The sequence below is a fragment of the Myodes glareolus genome, chromosome 24 (genome assembly GCF_982192425.1).
Source record: "Myodes glareolus chromosome 24, mMyoGla1.1, whole genome shotgun sequence".
Classification (NCBI taxonomy): Eukaryota; Metazoa; Chordata; class Mammalia; order Rodentia; family Cricetidae; genus Myodes; species Myodes glareolus.
In genome coordinates, this window is record NC_142049.1 from 40,180,234 (window position 1) to 40,189,588 (window position 9,355).

Here is a 9,355-nt window from a genome sequence, read left to right on the forward strand (position 1 = left end):
TGTGTGTGTGTGTGTGTGTGTGTGTGTGTGTACGTGTGTGTGTGTGTGTGTGTGTGTGTGTGTATGTGTGTCAGGGTGCCTCTGTATTTTGGTGAGTGAATGAGTAGTGCCTGACATGAAATGCTTGTTAGATGAAATGTTAATTTTAAGCCCTACTCTGAACATTCCCAATTTGGATACTGTATCAAACAGACCCATGATGATTAGGTAATAATTTAAGGCACTCATTTTAGAAGGAAAGATTCATAAGACTCCTTTACTCTCAACAATTGTACAGTTTTTCATAAGACTTCATGCATCGTTACACAAACGTCTGCATGAATTTGGCATTAATTTTCCTTTCACATTGATAATTCATGCTCGTAAAATATTCTGTCAAGTATTCCTAGTGGAATATTGAAATTAGGAACAAATGAAGTCTGAAAAGAAAAGCCGTAGCTACAGAATCAGGATCATACTTCTGGCATACACGAAAGAAACGAGTGCTCAGCACCGTAATGCTGACAATCAAACAATCCCGACTCTGCTGATTTCCATGGGCTCTGACACCTGTAAGCATCAGGAGCAGTCTGCCTTGTTGCTGACAATTTCGAGTCGGGCTGGCTATAGGCAGGTCCAACTAAGACCTGGACCATAGCCAGGTCCGACTGGCGAGAGCTCTCCCTGCTGCCGCTTTTATTTGCACTCCTGGGCTCTGATTGAACGAATGTCTGCATTCAAAATGAGCATGATGTAAGAACCAATAAGGGGAGTGATCTCAGTTCCACCAATGGTGGCAAACCCTGCTGTACTCTTGGAGATCTCCATCAGAGCTGCTGATTCATTCTTGTCTCCCTGGTGAATGTGAGCTGCAGCAGAAGCAGCGAAATCGAAAGTGAATGAGAGGAAAAAATGTAATTTACCCTGGGCTCTGCCTCCAATTATCAAAAGGAAAATATCAACCTCTGGACAGAATGCGGTGATCGTCTATCAGACGGCCTGGACTGTGAATGTGGCTGTGTATGTAACAGTCTCCGTTTCTGCCATGATCTGGCTTTTCTGTTTCTGGACTGAAAATTGCTGCCTGCAGCTAAGATTTTTTGATATTTCATATCAGATTCCCCAAATGAAACTCTTAAGTTCTTAAATTCCAGTTCCCCTCACATGTTTATACAGGTATACGTATATGTGATTATGTGCATGTGTGTTGAGTAACCTATATGAAAAGCTTTTAAATGGCAATGTTATTTTCCTGCTTTACTCTGGATATCCAAAATATGCTTAATGTATACAATAATGTCAAGATGCTTAAAAAATAATCTGAGGTATTAATTTTGGAGAAAAATATTAATAATACTTTTTATACTTTCTACATTTGCATGTTTGTTTGCATGATTTTATGTGCGGCTCCACACATGTCTGTATGCATTTGTCACTAATTTTAATTTCACAGACACAATTTATGCTCATAAAGTATTTTGTTCAGTGTAAGTATATGAATATTGTAATTTTGAACAAATTCACTAACTTACCTCCAATAGAATTCCTCTTCAAGCAGTGCTCAATCCTTAGTAGATATTTACTATCTTTTTTTGTGATATCTGTGTTCAGGTAAACTACCTGTATGTGAATGTATATACGGTCTATATAGTAGTACATTTGCAATCTCAGGACTATCATAGCTGAGAAGCATAATTCTAGCTTTCCAGCTTCATCAGCAGAATAAATATATAAGCAACTCTGCTAAAAATTTGATATTAGGAAACACTGACAGGATTATAGAAAGTTCTCTGTGTTTTATAATGACAGGATTATGCATGCAAAGTCAGATACTGAGAAGTCAACAGTACAAGTATGTTCAAGTATCTGGCACATACTAGTTGGATGCAAAGGTAAATCAGCAATGTCATAGTGGCACAGTGTTTATCACAAGTAGGGGACTTACCAGTCAAGGAATGCAAACTTGTCAGTAAAACTCAGAGTTATGACAATTACACCCTATATCTCTGTGCCTGGGTTTGACTGGTGATGCTTGTTTACCTGGTTTTTAATGTGTTAATTCTAATAGCAGGTGCCACGTTTTATTATTTATAAACTGGAAGGCTGGTGATATAGCCATCTAAAGGGAAGTGCAACACTAAACACCATGGTAAAGAAAACAAAGAGGGTATAACTCAGAGATGCCAAAGATGTTTTTTTTTTCTCTATCACCACGTTTTACAATGTTTCTGTCCCTTATTCTATCTTTTGCATTTCCAAATTTGTGTTACACAACTTTCAACTTTTTTAGCCTTCCCCCTAGATTAAAAGATTAATTTCATTTAAGGATATCTGCTGTATTTTGCAATTAACACAATATGGAATACTAGTAATCGTGCGAATTCTACAGACTACAAAATCTCTTCATACTGAAAAATTGTGATATTTTCTTATGTTTGGAAATAAGGTTCTTTTAGCTATTTCTTGCACCATTGATGTGTGAGAGACAGTCACCTCTGCTGTTAAAATACCTAATATAACCATTCACACGAATATTGCTGCTAAAATGTCAATACCACATCTAAGAGAACTACAAATTCAAATCTGAATACTTAATTAAATTTCCACTTTTATTATGTATTAGTGGATAGATTTCCAAAGTCAAGTCTGAAGTTTTCATTATATCTTACTTTCAAATGCAGACATATACTATTCACAAATAAAACAAATTTTGCCTAGTACATTGACTTAGCCTGTGACACATAGCTAGGGAGACTGTGGATCCAGAAGCAGAACTTTCATGTGCCAATTACCTGAAGTCATATCATTTCTAATATGTTATATACACATTATACTTGTACCCACAGAAAACATTTGGTCTAACTGTCTAAAATCTCAATACTAAAAATCTCTTTATACTCAAAACATTATGTTCACATTCTGTACTTGTTATGTATGTACAATTAAAAGTATGATGAAATTATTTCAAGAAAAAGTCGTATTTATTTGGACATGGTACAGGATACAAGACATTGAAAGAGAAAGCAGAAAAGGTGAGAATAAGTATAAATGAAGTACTCATATAGGAAATTTTCTACTATATAATATATGTGTATACAGGCTTATCTATAAACACATATGCATATATATAGCGGCAGTAGCTTGAAGCAGGATCCTACTTCTGGCACAAGTGAAAGTAACAGGTGCTCAGGCCTTGTAGTGCTGGGAATTAAACAATCTCTGACTTTGTTGATTTCCACAGGCTCTGACACCTGTATATAAAAGCAGTCTGCCTTGTTGCTGAAAATTTACAGTCAAGCTGATTATAGGCAGATCCAACTAAGACCTGGACTATAACCTGATTCGACTGGTAAGAACGTTCACTGCTGAGGCTTTTATATGCACTCCTGGGCTCTGTTTGAATGAACGTGTGCATTCAAATTGAGCATGCATTAAGAGCCATGAATGAAGGCAAATCCTGCTGTACTCTTGTAGATCTCCATTAGAGGTCCGGATCATTGTTGTCCCCCTGCAGGATGTGTGCTGCAGCCAAAGAGGGAAATCGAAGTGGAATGGAGGATAAAATTTAATTTGCATTGGACTCTGACTCCAATTATCAAAAGGAAATATCAATGTCTGTAATGCATAGTGTGATCCTCTAACCGGCTACCTGGACAGTGCAACATCTGTCTACCTGCAGTCTTTATTACTGCGGAGAGCTAGCTTTTTGTGACTCTGCCCAACAAAATGCTTCTGGGACTGATATTTTCTGATGCATCATATCAGATTCCCCAACTGCAATGATTAAATACTTAGAATCAAGTTGCTGGTACATGCTTATATATACATGTGTGTGTATGTGTGAATGTATGGATATGTGTTTTTGTGTGTGTGTTTTGTAGAGTGAATGAGAGCCTGATATGAAATGCTTATTAGAGGAAATGTTACTTTTAAGCCCTAATCTGAACATTACTAGTTTAGATACAGTATCAAACAGTCCCATGATGGTTAGGTAGTAACCTAAGACATTCATTTTAGAATGAAGAATCATAAAACTCCTTTATTCTCAACAACTGCACAATTTTTCATATGACTTCATGTGTGGTTACACAAATGTCTGTACGAATTTGGCATTAATTTTACTTTCACATTGACAATTCGTCCTCGCAATATATTCCATTAAGCATTCCTAGTGGAATCTTGAAATTATGAACAAATCAAATCTGAAAGGACAAGCCATAGCTAGAGAATCAGGATCATACTTCTGGCATACACGAAAGAAATGAGTACTCAGCACCGTAATGCTGACAGTCAAACAATCCCGACTCTGCTGATTTCCACGGGCTCTGACACCTGTAAGCATCAGGAGCAGTCTGCCTTGTCACTGACAATTTCGAGTCGGGCTGGCTATAGGCAGGTCCAACTAAGACCTGGACCATAGCCAGGTCCGACTGGCGAGAGCTCTCCCTGCTGCCGCTTTTATTTGCACTCCTGGGCTCTGATTGAACGAATGTCTGCATTCAAAATGAGCACGAATTAAGAACCAATAAGGGGAGTGATCTCAGTTCCACCAATGGAGACAAACCCTGCTGTACTCTTGGAGATCTTAGTCAGAGCTGCTGATTCATTGTTGTCTCCCCCATGAATGTGAGCTGCAGCGGAAGCAGCGAAATTGAAAGTGGATGAGAGGAAAACATGTAATTTACCCTGGGCTCTGCCTCCAATTATCAAAAGAAAAATATCAGCTTCTGGACAGAACCGGGTGATCGTCTATCAGACGGCCTGGACTGTGAATGTGGTTATGTATACAACAGTGTTCGTTTCCGCCATGATCTGGCTTTTTCTGATTCTGGGCTGAAAATTGCTGCCTGTGGCTGAGATTCTTTGATATTTCATATCAGATTCCCCAAATGAAATGCTTAAGTGCTTAAATTCCAGTTCCCCTCACATGTTTATACAGGTATACATATATGTGCATATGAGTGTGTGTGTGAGTAACTGATATGAAAATCTTTTTAGTGGAAATGTTATTTTCCTGCTTGCTTTGAATATCCTAAATATGCTTACTGTATACAGTAATGTCAAGATGCTTGAAAAATAATCTGAGGTATTAATTTTGGAAAACATTATTCATAATACTTTTTATGCTCTCAACATTTGCACATTTACTTGTATGATGTCATCTGTGGCCCAACACATGTCTTTGCGTATTTGTCATTAATTTTAATTTCACAGAGCCAATTCACGCTCATAAAATATTATGTTCAGCCTTCATATATGAATATTGTAATTTTGAACAAAGAAACATTACTTTCACTAGAATTCCTCTCCAAGCCGTACTCCATCCTTGGTATATATTTACTCCCTTTTTTGTTACATCTGTGTTCAGGTATCACCTGTGTGTGCATAGATATCAGGTCTCTATAGTAGCACATTTGCAAATCTCAGGGCTATCATTGCTGATCTGAGAAAATATGGCTTTCCATCTACAGAAGCAGAATAAATACATAAGCAACTCCGATAATAATTTGGTATAATGAGTCATTGACAGGATTATTAGAAACTTCCTTGCATTTTATAATGACAGAATTATGCATGCAAAATCATTTACTGGGAAGTCCAGAGTAGAGGTATGCTCAAGAATCTGGCACATACTAGTTGGATGCAAAGATTAATCAGCAATGTCATAGTGACACACTGTTTCTCACAGTTATGGAATTTACCTGCCAAGGAATTCAAGCTGGTCAGTAAAACTCAGAGTTCTTACTGTTACTTCTTATATCTCCCACCTGGCATTGACTGATGCTAGTTTTCCTGGTTTTGAATTTGTGTGAATTCTAATGGCAGGTGCCAGTGTTTCTTATTTCTACACTGGAAGGTTGGTGATATAGCCATCTAAAAGGCGGGGCAGACACTAAACACAATAGTAAAGAAAACGAGGAGAGCATATCTCAGAGACGCCACAGATGTTTTCTATATATTACTGCCTGTCTTACTATGCTTCTGTCTCTGATTCTATCTTTTACTATCCAAATTTCTGTTACACTCTTTTCAACTTTATTAGTCTGCCCCCTGCATTAAAAGATTAATTTCATTTAAGGATATCTACTGTATTTGTAATGCCCACAATATGGAATAACAGCAATGCTGCAAATTTACCATTGTGCAAATCTCTTCATCCTGAAAATGTGTTATCTTTTTCTTATGTTTGGAAATAAGGTCCCTTTAACTATTTCTTGCACTGTTTATGTCTGAGAGACTGTCCCATAAGCTCTTAAAATACCTAATGTAACCATTCTTACCAATGTTGCTGTTGAAATGTCAATACCACAGCTAAGAGAACTACAAAATCAAATCAGAACACTTGATTAAATTATCATCTTCTGCAAATGTTATAACTCATCAACAAGTAGCCCTTCATTCTGTATTAGTGGATAGATTCCCAAAGTGAAGTATTCATTATATCTTACTTGGTAAAGGCAGACATATACTATTCACAGGGAAACAAATTTTGCCTTATACATTAACCTAGTCTGTAACATATAGCTAGCAAGATTGTGGATCCAGAAGAGAACTTTCATTTGTAAATTACCTGAAGTCATATAATTTCTAATGTTTTTTTTTTGTGTGTGTGTGTGTCTGTCTGTGTCTGTCTGTGTGTGTGTGTGTGTGTGTGTGTGTACCCACAGAATAAATTAGGTCTAACTGTCTAAAATATCAATGCTTATATTGTCTATATACTCAAAACATTATGTTCACATTCAGCATTTTTTATGTATGTACTTTTAAATGTACGATGAAATTATGTAAAGAGAAAATTGAATTTATTTGGACGTAGTAGCATACAAGGTTTTGCAAGAGAAAGCAGAAAAAAGTGTGAACAAGTATAAATAGAGTACTCATATATGGAATTAACTACTATACAGTATATGTGTATACAGACTTATCTATGAACACATATGCATATGCATAGCAGCAGTAGCTTGAAGCAGGATCCTACTTATGGCACTTATGGCATAAGTGAATTTAACAGGTGCTCAGACCTCGGAGTGCAGGGAATTAAACAATCTCTGACTTTGTTGATTTCCACAGGCTCTGGCACCTGTATATAAAAGCTGTCTGCCTTGTTACTGAAAATTTACAGTCAACCTGGTTATAGGCAGATCCAACTAAGACCTGGACTATAGCCAGATTTGTCTGGTAAGAACTTTCACTGCTGAGGTTTTTATATGCACTCCTGGGCTCTGTTTGAATGAGTGTGTGCATTCAAATTGAGCATGCATTAAGAGCCATGAATGAAGGCAAATCCTGCTGTACTCTTGCAGATCTCCATTAGAGGTCCGGATTCATTGCTGTCTCCCATGCAGGATGTGTGCTGCAGCCGAAGCAGGGAAATCGAAGCAGAATGGTGGAAAAAATTTAGTTTGCATTGGGCTCTGACTCCAATTATCAAAAGGAAAATATCAATGTCTGTAATGCATAGTGTGATCCTCTATCCGGCTACCTGGACAGTGCATCTGTCTAGCTGCAGTCTTTATTACTGCCGAGAGCTAGCTTTTTGTGACTCTGCCCTACAAAATGCTTCTGGGGCTGATATTTTCTGATACATCACATCAGATTCCACAACTGCAATGATTACATACTTAGAATCCAGTTGTTCTTACATGCTTATATAAACATGTGCGTGTATGTGTGAGTGTATGTGTGTGTGTATGGGTGTGTGTTTGTATGTGTATGCTTTGTAGAGTGAATGAGAGCCTGATATGAAATGCTTGTTAGAGGAAATGTTGCTACATCCACGGCTGTCTCGCCAGTGTAGCAGAAATGCTGACTGGATGGGCAAATATTGCCGGCAGGATTGGGATTTGTGCTTCAAGGAGCTGTGTGTTCCAGGTGGTCCCTTGGCAACCAGTTGTGGTGTAATGCTACCTGAGTCGCCATTAGTATTGACTCGACCTGGCTGTCCTTGGAGCCATATGTGTGTCTTTTCCCTTGTCTGTGTGTTCTTTGTGATCCTTACATATTGCTAACAGATCAGACTATTCCAGACAGTTGTGGATATAAACAAGACTGCTGAGGACATTTTTGAATTCTGCTCCACTATTAATTAAAGCCTTAAAAAAGTAGCCAGTTCTGGGAATTGCCAAAATCATCATTAAGACAATTCCTTGATGATGTGGAATAAAAGGAGTTAATCTTAGCAGAAAAAACCTTAGAAGCCTTCTACAGAAAAACAGCATTAGGCATTTATGTGCAACTTAACAGGAGGCCTATGCAACCTTCCTTATGGCCAGAAAACCTAGGCTAATTACAACATCTGACCCTGAGAGTCGGGAAGGGAAAGGAGTTGAGATTAATGGTACAAAATGAGTCTCAAAAAGTTTTTCCAAAAAGATAGTAGCCTTCTTCTTTCTCACCCAGACACACAAGGTCACTTAGCTGAGCCCAGCCAGCCACCTGGTACAAGCTGATAAAGATGGGCTAACTCAAGAACAATGGTCTCTCTAATAACAAGAAAAAAAAGGGGTAACTTTAAAAATGTAAGGAAGCAAAAGTCCTTGTACTCATGCCAAAGCATCTTTAAAGATTCTCTTTGTAAAACTGTTTTATGCCATTCTTTTCTATTTTATGATCTGATGATGTATGCCTTTGCCAAGTCCTTTGTTTTGTAATAATATATAATCCTACACTGAAGTAAGTAAATCGCAACAGCATGTCTCAAAAACATTGAGAGTGTCTGTGTGTCACTTTTCCTCGTCGTATCCTGATTTCTCCTGTGCCTTCCCCCTGATTCCCTTAAGGTCTGAGTGGCTCTCCTGAGCCAGTCCGTAGCAGGTGGCGCCCGAACAGGGACTTGAAGGACAGGTAATCTTTCTCTTTTCTCTCTTTTCCTTTTATTAGTTTTCAGGAATGGCTCTTACCAGGGAGCTGCAGTCCCGCCGGAAGATTTGCTGGTCACAGTGCAAGTAATCTGAGGAACCATGGGGCAATCTATGAGAGATGCCTTTTCAGCATTAGTCCAAGGAATGGCTTATGCTGCAGCAATGAAGGGTTGGAAATTCAGCGCCAATATTGAAAAGACATATGGAGGAGGTGTAAGAGACTCCTCATCTCTCACTTGTTATAATTGTGGGAAACCTGGGCACATGCAGAAAGACTGCAAGAGGTCCAGGGGAACAGGGCAAAAAGGAGCAGGGCAAAGGGGAACTCCCGGACTTTGTCTCCGGAGCAAAAAGGGAAGGCACTGGAAGAATGAATGTAAATCTAAGTTCCATAAGGATGGAACGCTCTTAGATAAGAATAAAAAATAAACATAAAAATAGAAATAAAAACCAGACAAATATAAAACAAAAGGTCTGAAATTATGATCAGAGAAAAGTTAACAAAAAATTTGAAA

General features: G+C 38.1%; 1 long non-coding RNA gene across 1 annotated transcript; it reads left to right on the forward strand.

Moving 5' to 3' along the window:
* The first annotated feature begins 528 nt into the window (after positions 1 to 528).
* On the forward strand, positions 529 to 8,685 carry LOC148118180 (uncharacterized). The gene is made up of 2 exons (XR_015736341.1): positions 529 to 1,155; positions 3,221 to 8,685. It is a non-coding gene; the product is annotated as an uncharacterized LOC148118180 (long non-coding RNA).
* The last annotated feature ends 670 nt before the right edge of the window (positions 8,686 to 9,355 follow it).